At 46.0% G+C, this 15000-nt stretch overlaps 1 protein-coding gene across 2 annotated transcripts in view; it reads left to right on the top strand.

The window, feature by feature from the left end:
• Window positions 1–15000, top strand: part of LOC110519585 (small G protein signaling modulator 2) — a 233537-nt gene that overhangs the window by 1253 nt on the left and 217284 nt on the right. The window lies entirely within an intron of this gene.

Raw genomic sequence — 15000 nt, 5'->3', positions numbered from 1 at the left:
CATATCGATATTACGACAGTCATTAGGATACTGACGATGCTCCGGCAGTTTTAAATGAATAGGACGCAGACCGTTATACAACTGTTGTTACAATCAAATCCATCTTTATTTTTTTTTGTACAGCTGTTTGCATGCTACGCTTTTCCTTCTTCTTCTTCTTCTGATTTGTTCATAATTATACCGTAAAAGACTATCAGAAAATGATAACACCTCACATTAAATTGCACGTATACCTGTGTAGTGACTGTCGTTTCGCTATAACAACAGGTGTTAAGAGACTATGCCTGAGGCACTCAGCCCCACAGTCACGGAGCAAAAAAAAAGCATAGGTGTACATTGCTTCATTTGCCCTCGGTTTAAAAACTGGATGGTCAGTTGGAACTATTAATATGAATGTCAGAGGTTGTTGGTTGGAAATATATGTACAATACAGACGTGTCCACCAAACAGCTATCAGCGTGCCACTGGGGGGTGTCTACCAAACAGCTAGCAGTGTGTCACTGGGGATGTCTACCAAACAGCTAGCAGTGTGTCACTGGGGGGTGTCTACCAAACAGCTAGCAGTGTGTCACTGGGGGTGTCTACCAAACAGCTAGCAGTGTGTCACTGGGGGGTGTCTACCAAACAGCTAGCAGTGTGTCACTGGGGGTGTCTACCAAACAGCTAGCAGTGTGTCACTGGGGGGTGTCTACCAAACAGCTAGCAGTGTGTCACTGGGGGGTGTCTACCAAACAGCTAGCAGTGTGTCACTGGGGGTGTCTACCAAACAGCTAGCAGTGTGTCACTGGGGGTGTCTACCAAACAGCTAGCAGTGTGTCACTGGGGGGTGTCTACCAAACAGCTAGCAGTGTGTCACTGGGGGTGTCTACCAAACAGCTAGCAGTGTGTCACTGGGGGTGTCTACCAAACAGCTAGCAGTGTGTCACTGGGGGTGTCTACCAAACAGCTAGCAGTGTGTCACTGGGGGGTGTCTACCAAACAGCTAGCAGTGTGTCACTGGGGGTGTCTACCAAACAGCTAGCAGTGTGTCACTGGGGGTGTCTACCAAACAGCTAGCAGTGTGTCACTGGGGGTGTCTACCAAACAGCTAGCAGTGTGTCACTGGGGGTGTCTACCAAACAGCTAGCAGTGTGTCACTGGGGGGTGTCTACCAAACAGCTAGCAGTGTGTCACTGGGGGTGTCTACCAAACAGCTAGCAGTGTGTCACTGGGGGTGTCTACCAAACAGCTAGCAGTGTGTCACTGGGGGTGTCTACCAAACAGCTAGCAGTGTGTCACTGGGGGTGTCTACCAAACAGCTAGCAGTGTGTCACTGGGGGGTGTCTACCAAACAGCTAGCAGTGTGTCACTGGGGGTGTCTACCAAACAGCTAGCAGTGTGTCACTGGGGGTGTCTACCAAACAGCTAGCAGTGTGTCACTGGGGGTGTCTACCAAACAGCTAGCAGTGTGTCACTGGGGGGTGTCTACCAAACAGCTAGCAGTGTGCCACTGGGGGTGTCTACCAAACAGCTAGCAGTGTGTCACTGGGGGTGTCTACCAAACAGCTAGCAGTGTGCCACTGGGGGTGTCTACCAAACAGCTAGCAGTGTGTCACTGGGGGTGTCTACCAAACAGCTAGCAGTGTGTCACTGGGGGTGTCTACCAAACAGCTAGCAGTGTGTCACTGGGGGTGTCTACCAAACAGCTAGCAGTGTGTCACTGGGGGTGTCTACCAAACAGCTAGCAGTGTGTCACTGGGGGTGTCTACCAAACAGCTAGCAGTGTGTCACTGGGGGTGTCTACCAAACAGCTAGCAGTGTGTCACTGGGGGGTGTCTACCAAACAGCTAGCAGTGTGCCACTGGGGGTGTCTACCAAACAGCTAGCAGTGTGTCACTGGGGGTGTCTACCAAACAGCTAGCAGTGTGCCACTGGGGGTGTCTACCAAACAGCTAGCAGTGTGTCACTGGGGGTGTCTACCAAACAGCTAGCAGTGTGCCACTGGGGGTGTCTACCAAACAGCTAGCAGTGTGTCACTGGGGGTGTCTACCAAACAGCTAGCAGTGTGTCACTGGGGGTGTCTACCAAACAGCTAGCAGTGTGTCACTGGGGGTGTCTACCAAACAGCTAGCAGTGTGTCACTGGGGGTGTCTACCAAACAGCTAGCAGTGTGTCACTGGGGGTGTCTACCAAACAGCTAGCAGTGTGTCACTGGGGATGTCTACCAAACAGCTAGCAGTGTGTCACTGGGGGTGTCTACCAAACAGTTAGCAGTGTGTCACTGGGGGTGTCTACCAAACAGCTAGCAGTGTGTCACTGGGGGTGTCTACCAAACAGCTAGCAGTGTGTCACTGGGGGTGTCTACCAAACAGCTAGCAGTGTGTCACTGGGGGTGTCTACCAAACAGCTAGCAGCGTGCCACTGGGGGTGTCTACCAAACAGCTAGCAGCGTGCCACTGGGGGTGTCTACCAAACAGCTAGCAGTGTGTCACTGGGGGTGTCTACCAAACAGCTAGCAGTGTGTCACTGGGGGGTGTCTACCAAACAGCTAGCAGTGTGTCACTGGGGGTGTCTACCAAACAGCTAGCAGTGTGTCACTGGGGGGTGTCTACCAAACAGCTAGCAGTGTGTCACTGGGGGTGTCTACCAAACAGCTAGCAGTGTGTCACTGGGGGTGTCTACCAAACAGCTAGCAGTGTGTCACTGGGGGTGTCTACCAAACAGCTAGCAGTGTGTCACTGGGGGTGTCTACCAAACAGCTAGCAGTGTGCCACTGGGACACAAGACTGTCTGGCTGTAGCACGAGACGCGTGTCATAACAAGCTTCCCAACACACAGACCAGGCGGTCAGCGAAAGGACTGTGTGATGTACCTGTGGGGTACTGGGACACACACTCAGACACAGACACGGGGACGTGGTGACAGCAGCATGGTGCTCTGGGCTCTAGTCTTTGAACGTTGCCTGTGGGTTATATTCACTGGTGTTTTAATTATTATTATTTTTTAAATGGCATAGATGAATAGTTAATGTTTCCTGTCGATGATAAAGCTTTCATAAAACAAACTGCCCTCCTGTGCGTCAAAGACAAGCTTGTTTGAGGAATGTGTGCCGATGTCTGTAGTGATGCAGTGATGCATGCCATATGACTGCCTATGTATAGGATTTACACGTACAGAGTTTTCCGGGCACTGTCAAAGGAGAGGCTCCATTGAGCTTGCTTTTTTTTACTCCAGAACTAGGCTTGATCTGTGTTCGAGAAAACGCTACCTAGAAGTTTGTTTTGTTGAGTTCATTTATTGACACCGATGAAGACAATCTTGTGGAAGTCTCTCCTTCTGTGTAGCCTAACGATTGTATTGGCCAGACAGACTAGTCAAGATCAATTTGCCAACATGGGAGACACTGAAATGTCACTTTGTGTAGCCAAACGATTGTATTGCCCAGACAGACTGGTCACTGTGTAGCCTAACGATTGTATTGGCCAGACAGACTGGTCACTGTGTAGCCTAACGATTGTATTGGCCAGACAGACTGGTCTGAAATGTCACTGTGTAACCTAACGATTTTATTGGCCAGACAAACTGGTCACTGTGTAGCCTAACGATTGTATTGGCCAGACAGACTGGTCACTGTGTAGCCTACAGATTGTGTTGGCCAGACAGACTGGTCACTGTGTAGCCTAACGATTGTATTGGCCAGACAGACTGGTCACTGTGTAGCCTACAGATTGTGTTGGCCAGACAGGCTGGTCACTGTGTAGCCTAACGATTGTGTTGGCCAGACAGACTGGTCACTGTGTAGCCTACAGATTGTGTTGGCCAGACAAACTGGTCACTGTGTAGCCTACAGATTGTGTTGGCCAGACAGACTGGTCACTGTGTAGCCTACAGATTGTGTTGGCCAGACAGACTGGTCACTGTGTAGCCTAACGATTGTATTGGCCAGACAGACTGGTCTGAAATGTCACTGTGTAACCTAACGATTTTATTGGCCAGACAAACTGGTCACTGTGTAGCCTAACGATTGTATTGGCCAGACAGACTGGTCACTGTGTAGCCTACAGATTGTGTTGGCCAGACAGACTGGTCACTGTGTAGCCTACAGATTGTGTTGGCCAGACAGACTGGTCACTGTGTAGCCTACAGATTGTGTTGGCCAGACAGACTGGTCACTGTGTAGCCTACAGATTGTGTTGGCCAGACAGACTGGTCACTGTGTAGCCTACAGATTGTGTTGGCCAGACAGACTGGTCACTGTGTAGCCTACAGATTGTGTTGGCCAGACAGACTTGTCACTGTGTAGCCTACAGATTGTGTTGGCCAGACAGACTGGTCACTGTGTAGCCTACAGATTGTGTTGGCCAGACAGACTGGTCACTGTGTAGCCTACAGATTGTGTTGGCCAGACAGACTGGTCACTGTGTAGCCTACAGATTGTGTTGGCCAGACAGACTGGTCACTGTGTAGCCTACAGATTGTGTTGGCCAGACAGACTGGTCACTGTGTAGCCTACAGATTGTGTTGGCCAGACAGACTGGTCACTGTGTAGCCTACAGATTGTGTTGGCCAGACAGACTGGTCACTGTGTAGCCTACAGATTGTGTTGGCCAGACAGACTGGTCACTGTGTAGCCTACAGATTGTGTTGGCCAGACAGACTGGTCACTGTGTAGCCTACAGATTGTGTTGGCCAGACAGACTGGTCACTGTGTAGCCTACAGATTGTGTTGGCCAGACAGACTGGTCACTGTGTAGCCTACAGATTGTGTTGGCCAGACAGACTGGTCACTGTGTAGCCTACAGATTGTGTTGGCCAGACAGACTGGTCACTGTGTAGCCTACAGATTGTGTTGGCCAGACAGACTGGTCACTGTGTAGCCTACAGATTGTGTTGGCCAGACAGACTGGTCACTGTGTAGCCTACAGATTGTGTTGGCCAGACAGACTGGTCACTGTGTAGCCTACAGATTGTGTTGGCCAGACAGACTGGTCACTGTGTAGCCTACAGATTGTGTTGGCCAGACAGACTGGTCACTGTGTAGCCTACAGATTGTGTTGGCCAGACAGACTGGTCACTGTGTAGCCTACAGATTGTGTTGGCCAGACAGACTGGTCACTGTGTAGCCTACAGATTGTGTTGGCCAGACAGACTGGTCACTGTGTAGCCTACAGATTGTGTTGGCCAGACAGACTGGTCACTGTGTAGCCTACAGATTGTGTTGGCCAGACAGACTGGTCACTGTGTAGCCTACAGATTGTGTTGGCCAGACAGACTGGTCACTGTGTAGCCTACAGATTGTGTTGGCCAGACAGACTGGTCACTTTGTAGCTTATTCTAAAATGTATTAAATATTTTTCCCCCCTCATCAATCTACAGACAGTACCCCATAATGACAAAGCGAAAACGGGTTTTTCGAAATTTTAGCAAATGTATTAAAAATATAAAACAGAAATTCCTTATATACATTAGTATTCAGACCCTTTACTATGAGACTCCAAATTGAGCTGGGGTGGATCCTGTTTCCATTGATCATCCTTGAGATGTTTCTACAACTTGATTGGAATCCACCTGTGGTAATTTAAATTGATTGGACATGATTTGGAAAGGCACACACTAGGGATGCACGATATACCAGCGAACATATCGGAATCGGACGATGTTAGCTAAAAATGCCAACATCGTTATTGGCCCGATGTCTAGTTTGACGCCGATGGGCAAAACCGATGTCAAAGCGGACATGAACCTATATGACGTAGGTACATGACATAATAAACGCCACGTACAATTTTGAGCTACATGTGCAACACAGCATTCCTAACCTAGCCCACAATGTCTGCTGTGTGGATCGAGCAGTCAACAAGACGAGCAGTCATTTGAAAGAGTAAGAACATTTCAGCGAAAGCCATTAAAGCCAAGATAATGGAATTTGCTCTTGCCCTTGACAATCAACCGTTCTCTGTCGTGGGTGATGTTGGCTTTCGCCGGCTGGTTCGAAGACCGGTACACACTACCAAGTGCGCTATTTTTCAGATGTTGCCTTACCAGAGTTACACAGTAATAGCGTCACTGCTATTAGCTTCACGACATACATACTATGGAACGCCGTTTGGGTCTTTGCGTGTCAAAAAAGATACAGTAGCACTGTCAAAGCTGTACAAAGAAGTCTGCAAACACCAGCCACGAACAATGTGTTTACAATACCGCGTTGGTAATAAAGCATAATTTGTGTTCGTCCGCAACTTCTGGGGTAGCTAGCTTTAGCTTGGTAACGTTACCTAGCCAGCACCAGTCAAAGCTGTACAAAGAAGTCTGCAAACAAGCAAACACCGGCCACTAACAATGTGTTTACAATACCGCATTGGTAATAAAGCATCATTTGTTCGTCCGCAACTTCTGGGGCAGCTAGCTTTGACTTGGTAATGTTACCTAGCCAGCACTGCAGTCATTTTCATTACTCTTAGTAATCGTTTAGGAATCCTTGTGAGTAAGCATTAGCTCGGTTACCACTTGTTTTGCTCGCCTATTGAAATTGAGCTTCAGTTAATGAAAATAAATAGCTAGCCAGCTACTTAACCCTGTTGCCCAAAGCTAATGTTATAAGCAGCCAGCTAGCTTCATCTGGCTAGTAAGGCTCGACCTGACCGGGTTATGAGTTGTGAAGCTATCCACAATAAGCATTATGCACAATAGTGGAATTTGTGGTTTGACTTCAAAATAAAAGTATGTCATTGACAGTGGTGCAAATTACTACAGGTAGTAGATTATGCCATACTTTTATTTTGAATACTAACCGCAAAGTCCACTGTTGTGGCAAATCCTTTTTGTGGCTAGCTTCACATAGATGGGTCCGACCACCATTAATCAAATAAGAACTGTCTTGTAAATTTGTTTATTTTTAAATTTTTTAGATGAGGACACCTAGCTATATAGTTAGCTAGCCATAGTTTGCTATGTTTTTTGGGGAAGAACATTGTTTGCATCCATGAGCTAACGTAAACTCGTAAAATCGATTTCTATTCAAGTGTTGATTGACGTGGTAATGACTCTATAGTATTGGAGAAAAGTTGAAATAACGGACCCTCCGTTACATCGGGACGTGTCATGTCGTAACGTACAACACGCATAAAGCTACTATTTCTGTCTTACAATCTCTCTCCACCAGGTGTAGCACTTCTCTCATCCTTTAGAAACAGGAAATGGACAGTGACGGGGGTAAGTCATTCTAGTCATTCTCAAAGCCGCTGTTTACTTCTAAGATCACTTTAGCACCGCCCTAAAAACCCGATTCAAATTTGACACAGACCTTCAAATAGGTATGTAATGACACATTATATATAAGCTCTTTATAGTGTTTTATTTACATTTTAGGGGCGATAAGGTGATAAGTTGGACAGATCGAGTGAAAAAAAGCCATTTTCTCACACGACATCTCTCCTTCTCACTATCACGCATTAGTTTCGCTTCCCCACCCGCCATTTTTAAAAAGACCCGACGGGGCTCATTGCCTTGTTGAATTATGCAGAAACGGGCAGCGTTTAGGTCATGTAATTGATTCTGTTGGAAAGGGGAGAAATTGTGCTTTACAATGGTATTGACATTACAGTTGATCTGGAAGTATTACGTTTTTGGGGGCGCTAAAATAAGGGCAATTGTACGGACCAAGGCGATGTACGAGTTTACGTTAGTTTACGTTAGCTAGCTTTTTTTATGACCAGCACTGTAGGTGCACAAGACAACTTTACCAGCATCGTTGCATACTTATCGATGAATCGTTGCGACATAGGAAATACGAGTGATAGTGTAATCAATGTGTAATAACTACGTTAAAAAATGTATGAACGCAAGGCTGTAATCGCTGCCAAAGGTGCTTCAACAAAGTCCAGAGTAAAGGTTCTGAATACTTATGTAAATGTGATATTTCAGTTTTTTATTTTTAAAGCAAAAAAAAATTGAAAAACTGTTTATGCTTTGTCATTATGGAATGTTGTGTGTAGATTGAGGGTCATTTTTTTCTCATTTAGTCCATTTTAGAATAAGCTGTAACGTAAGAAAATGTGGGAAAAGTCTAGGGGTCTGAATCCGTTCCACTGTATAGTGTATTACTTTTCCCCAGGGCCCAGAGGCAGAGTGCTTTTCACCAGGGCCCAGAGGCAGAGTGCTTTTCACCAGGGCCCAGAAGCAGAGTGCTTTTCCCCAGGGCCCAGAGGCAGAGTGCTTTTCACCAGGGCCCAGAGGCAGAGTGCTTTTCACCAGGGCCCAGAGGCAGAGTGCTTTTCACCAGGGCCCAGAGGCAGAGTGCTTTTCACCAGGGCCCAGAGGCAGAGTGCTTTTCACCGGGGCCCAGAGGCAGAGTACTTTTCTCCAGGGCCCAGAGGCAGAGTGCTTTTCCCCAGGGCCCAGAGGCAGAGTGCCATAGGGAATGACATGCCATTTGGGATGCAGACAGGGTACGAGGAGAGACAACGCTTGGATTATTTTGGTGAGGTAAGTTCCTGACCTACAGTATTGGGAGTTCCCTTGGCTTGGTCAATCTGTCCCCGTCTGAACTGATCGAACGGCAGATGTGAGGAATGTGTATTGATTACCTATCGCTCCTGATAACCTGATCACCGCCTAGAAACGTGACTATTATTACTGGGGATCCAGTTTGTCTGATGTACATTGTATATTCATTCTCCTTCTGTTTCCTACTGAAAATCAATGCATTGATGGTGTACACTACCCAGAATGCAATGTAATGTAATTGTTTGTAATGTATAACCTGTGTCACCTGAAATGTACTATAGGGTCTGTGTATACATTAATACATTAGACCTTTAAACACAGAAAGAAACCTGCATTTGAGTCAGTGAGACAGTAAGCAAAGCCCCAGCTGCAGCTCCTGGTTTAAAGGTCTCTGTCTCTTTTAAACCTGCAGTCAGCCACCTCAGCGTTGCCTGGCAACTGAAAGCATCAGCAGCTAGCTAAGAAGTTAAATTGCATCAATTGACGATTAATACTGCCACAACTCACTGGCCCTGTCTCCATCTGTGTCTGCCTCTCCTGTTTCTGTCTTTGTTTCTCTATCTCAATTCAATTACATTTTAAGGGCTTTATTGGCACGGGAAACACATGTTTACATTACCAAAGCAAGTGAAATGAATAATAAACAGAAGGGGAAATAAATAATCAAATATGAACAGTAAAGATCTGTCTGTCTGTGTCTCTCAGTTGATGATGTACTAATATTACTTCCCTTCAATACCCAATCTTTTAACTACAGAGACGTTCTTCCCTTCAATACCCAATCTTTTAACTACAGAGACGTTCTTCCCTTCAATACCCAATCTTTTAACTACAGAGACGTTCTTCCCTTCAATACCCAATCTTTTAACTACAGAGACGTTCTTCCCTTCAATACCCAATCTTTTAACTACAGAGACGTTCTTCCCTTCAATACCCAATCTTTTAACTACAGAGACGTTCTTCCCTTCAATACCCAATCTTTTAACTACAGAGACGTTCTTCCCTTCAATACCCAATCTTTTAACTACAGAGACGTTCTTCCCTTCAATACCCAATCTTTTAACTACAGAGACGTTCTTCCCTTCAATACCCAATATTTTAACTACAGAGACGTTCTTCCCTTCAATACCCAATCTTTTAACTACAGAGACGTTCTTCCCTTCAATACCCAATCTTTTAACTACAGAGACGTTCTTCCCTTCAATACCCAATCTTTTAACTACAGAGACGTTCTTCCCTTCAATACCCAATCTTTTAACTACAGAGACGTTCTTCCCTTCAATACCCAATGCTTTTAACCACGACAGAGACAATAACTTTGGCTGTGCTTAGCTGCTGGGTTTAGGATGGTCAGGATATGAACAGAAAATGACAGTTGATGTGCTGTGGTCAGAGGCGATAGGACAGCCACCTGCTGCGCATGGCCGATGTTCGGGTTGGTCTGTCTTGTCTTTTAGCCACGACAATACAGGATAAGTTCTGCACTATATTTAGTTGTGTTGGATGTGGATTGGTTACGACAACTCACAACTTACAACCAACAGCTCCACAGGTGGGGGTAATGGCCAATGATTTAAAGGTCCATGGTCAAACCGTTACAGGCTGAGGCTAGTCCAAACGGTTCACGGTCAAACCGTTACAGGCTGAGGCTAGTCCAAACGGTTCACGGTCACACCGTTACAGGCTGAGGCTAGTCCAAACGGTTCACGGTCAAACCGTTACAGGCTGAGGCTAGTCCAAACGGTTCACTGTCACACCGTTACAGGCTGAGGCTAGTCCAAGCGGTTCACGGTCACACCGTTACAGGCTGAGGCTAGTCCAAACGGTTCACTGTCACACCGTTACAGGCTGAGGCTAGTCCAAACGGTTCACGGTCAAACCGTTACAGGCTGAGGCTAGTCCAAACGGTTCACGGTCAAACCGTTACAGGCTGAGGCTAGTCCAAACGGTTCACGGTCAAACCGTTACAGGCTGAGGCTAGTCCAAACGGTTCACGGTCAAACCGTTACAGGCTGAGGCTAGTCCAAACGGTTCACGGTCAAACCGTTACAGGCTGAGGCTAGTCCAAACGGTTCACGGTCAAACCGTTACAGGCTGAGGCTAGTCCAAACGGTTCACGGTCAAACCGTTACAGGCTGAGGCTAGTCCAAACGGTTCACGGTCAAACCGTTACAGGCTGAGGCTAGTCCAAACGGTTCACGGTCACACCGTTACAGGCTGAGGCTAGTCCAAACGGTTCACGGTCAAACCGTTACAGGCTGAGGCTAGTCCAAACGGTTCACGGTCAAACCGTTACAGGCTGAGGCTAGTCCAAACGGTTCACGGTCAAACCGTTACAGGCTGAGGCTAGTCCAAACGGTTCACGGTCAAACCGTTACAGGCTGAGGCTAGTCCAAACGGTTCACGGTCAAACCGTTACAGGCTGAGGCTAGTCCAAACGGTTCACGGTCAAACCGTTACAGGCTGAGGCTAGTCCAAACGGTTCACGGTCAAACCGTTACAGGCTGAGGCTAGTCCAAACGGTTCACGGTCAAACCGTTACAGGCTGAGGCTAGTCCAAACGGTTCACGGTCAAACCGTTACAGGCTGAGGCTAGTCCAAACGGTTCACGGTCAAACCGTTACAGGCTGAGGCTAGTCCAAACGGTTCACGGTCACACCGTTACAGGCTGAGGCTAGTCCAAACGGTTCACGGTCAAACCGTTACAGGCTGAGGCTAGTCCAAACGGTTCACGGTCAAACCGTTACAGGCTGAGGCTAGTCCAAACGGTTCACGGTCAAACCGTTACAGGCTGAGGCTAGTCCAAACGGTTCACGGTCAAACCGTTACAGGCTGAGGCTAGTCCAAACGGTTCACGGTCAAACCGTTACAGGCTGAGGCTAGTCCAAACGGTTCACGGTCACACCGTTACAGGCTGAGGCTAGTCCAAACGGTTCACTGTCACACCGTTACAGGCTGAGGCTAGTCCAAACGGTTCACTGTCAAACCGTTACAGGCTGAGGCTAGTCCAAACGGTTCACGGTCAAACCGTTACAGGCTGAGGCTAGTCCAAACGGTTCACGGTCAAACCGTTACAGGCTGAGGCTAGTCCAAACGGTTCACGGTCAAACCGTTACAGGCTGAGGCTAGTCCAAACGGTTCACGGTCAAACCGTTACAGGCTGAGGCTAGTCCAAACGGTTCACGGTCACACCGTTACAGGCTGAGGCTAGTCCAAACGGTTCACGGTCATACCGTTACAGGCTGAGGCTAGTCCAAACGGTTCACGGTCAAACCGTTACAGGCTGAGGCTAGTCCAAACGGTTCACGGTCACACCGTTACAGGCTGAGGCTAGTCCAAACGGTTCACGGTCACACCGTTACAGGCTGAGGCTAGTCCAAACGGTTCACGGTCAAACCGTTACAGGCTGAGGCTAGTCCAAACGGTTCACGGTCACACCGTTACAGGCTGAGGCTAGTCCAAACGGTTCACTGTCACACCGTTACAGGCTGAGGCTAGTCCAAACGGTTCACGGTCACACCGTTACAGGCTGAGGCTAGTCCAAACGGTTCACGGTCACACCGTTACAGGCTGAGGCTAGTCCAAACGGTTCACGTCATACCGTTACAGGCTGAGGCTAGTCCAAACGGTTCACGGTCACACCGTTACTATCCTGGATAAACTGTTTGGTTTTTTTTGCCCAGTGTGTTGAGAGCACAGGAGGTTGGTGGCACGTTAATTGGGGAGGACGTGCTCGTACTGTAGTAATGGCTGAAACGGAATAAATGGTTTCCCTGTTTGATACCATTCCATTCACTCCTTTCCAGACATTATTATGAGCCGTTCTGACCTCCAGCAAGCCTCGTGATTGGGAGCCATCACTCACTCTCACCAAGGGCTGTAGCAGTAAGTGGATCTGATAGGTTTGGTGAATCATTAATCATTTTGAGTCTCTCACCGAAATGTGTTTAGAGTGACTGATGGGGGAGTGGAGGTTTGAATCGTGAGAATAGTGGGGATAGGAGAGTGGGTGATGGCCCAATCATTCAATAGCAGGTCACTCTGCCCCCAAATGCATCTTATTGGGCCACTACCTACAGTCAACCTTTGCAAAGTGGTACAGATTTGCCGACTCTGGACTCGAGAGTTGCAATTGCTTTCTTGGAAGCTGTGTCATTCAATGAATCTGTGAAACTGCATGGAAGCTGCTACTGGGAATCGCTGTATGGCAGAGACTTAACCACACCTATGATATCACTCTAATATACTCCATTTCTCTGTTTGCTATAATCGCCTGGATGCACATTGCACCAATGGCACCTCTACTGCCATATTGCACACAGAGGGCCCAAACCACATTCCCATGCCTCTTCCCCGAAGAAATATCCTCTCATTATGCAGCTGGGTACTATGTTATCTCAGCCAGTCTGACTCAGAGTCAAATGGCACACTTATTCCCTATATAGTGCACTACTTTTCACCATAAGTGTGCTATTTTTTGACCATAAGTGTGCCCTGGGGCGGCAGGGTAGCCTAGTGGCAGGGTAGCCTAGCCTAGTGTTAGACTGGTAACCGGAAGGTTGCAAGTTCAAACCCCCGAGCTGACAAGGTACAAGTCTGTCGTTCTGCCCCTGAACAGGCAGTTAACCCACTGTTCCTAGACCAGTTAACCCACTGTTCCTAGGCCGTCATTGTAAATAAGAATTTGTTCTTAACTGACTTGCCTAGTTAAATAAAGGTTAAAAAAAAGTAAATGTTGGGATGTACTTAGAGAGACAACCTTGGAGGCAGAACTCCAGTTTCTCTCCTGAGGTTGTTACTGAAATACAAATGGCACCCTATTCCCTATATAAAACACTACATTTGAGCAGGTAATAGGAGTGGAACCTGGTGGCGTCGAGGCATGTAGGGGATAGAGTGCCATTTGGCAGGCTGAGATTTGGCTCTGCAGAAATAAAAGGAAACACCATTGGATCAGTCACTCTAAACACACTCTAAACTCTAAACACAACAACTATAGAGCTACAGTTTATATGGGTTCTGGTAAAAAAAAGAAGGTAGTGCACTATGTAGGGAATAGGGTGCCATTTGGGATCTGTGTGATATGTTCTCTTGTCTCCAGCTGGTCACCTGTCATGGATGGATGGATGGATGATTGAGGGTCATTCCAGGAAATGAGTGCTTTAACTGGTTTCACTGATGGGTCATTCCAGGAAATGAGTCCGTTTTGCATCCTTTTGATATTTTAAGTAGAAATTGTGCACCAATACTCACATTTAAAAACCTTAAATTAAGTGCCCTTTAATATAGACCACATGAAATCAGATTTTATTTTATATGAATAAAGACTTGCTAAAGGGTTGTCCCTCCGTCAAACCCCGTGTCACTTCTTTGAACCCACTTGAACCCCAATATTTTCTCCAAGTTTCACTTTTGTAAATCCTATTTATTATTTTACTAAGTGTTTTCTGAAGATGAGGATTTATTTCATGTGATTCATTTATATCTGTCCCTCGTTTTAAGTGAACACCGTTACTTGAACTGAACTCTTGTTTTAATATGGTGAAACTATTCCTTTTAAAATATATATATATTTTTTATAAACAACTAAACGTCTAATAGTCAGATCATAGTGTAAAAGCAGGTGAGCTGGTTCTACTCCTTTTTGGACATTTTCTGGTGTTTTGTGGAGGAAAACTGAGCGGGTCGAACATAACACATCAACCCTGTTACCCAGAGATAGAAAACAATGTGTGAATCTTGCATTCAAATGCCACTTCCTGTTGCACACAACAAGCTTCCATTCCCTCTGTCCTGAGGGGAGTTATGGTTGATTTAAGAGGACATTTTCAACCTTGTTACTTTATTTGGCACTTATTATAGTCCTATTTATTTAACCTCTTGAGATGGGAAAAATCTTTCATTAATTTTGATGAATTTTAACATGTGCTCTTTATGACAGAATGTTTAAAATTAAAATATATATATATATATATATATATATATATATATTTCACCTAATTTCACCTAATTTTAAACATTCTGTCATAAAGAGCACATGTTAAAATTCATCAAAATTAATGAAAGATTTTATATATATATATATATATATATATATATATATATATATATATATATATATATATATATATACATACAGTGGGGCAAAAATGTATTTAGTCAGCCACCAATTGTGCAATTTTTCCCACTTTAAAAGACGAGAGAGGCCTGTAATTTTCATCATAGGTACACTTCAACAATGACAGACAAAATGAGAACAAATCCATATTATATATATATATATATATATATTTGACCAGGTTACACTTCTCAAAAGACACGGAAGTGGTGTAACGGTACCCTGAACACATTTTTTATTTTCTGTCTTTTCCTCGTTTCTGTCTCAAAGCTGATTTTAGCACTTTCTTCTACACTCAACGGACAGTTTATTAGGTACACCACCCCATTCACGAAAATGGATCGCGTGACATTTTGTTACGTGACCTTGGCTTGCTATTTAAAGCAGACAGAAAGGCG

This window comes from Oncorhynchus mykiss, chromosome 27 (genome assembly GCF_013265735.2).
Source record: "Oncorhynchus mykiss isolate Arlee chromosome 27, USDA_OmykA_1.1, whole genome shotgun sequence".
NCBI classification, from domain to species: Eukaryota; Metazoa; Chordata; class Actinopteri; order Salmoniformes; family Salmonidae; genus Oncorhynchus; species Oncorhynchus mykiss.
The sequence above is the reverse complement of the archived record's forward strand: the minus strand, read 5'-3'. Positions and strand labels throughout refer to the sequence as shown.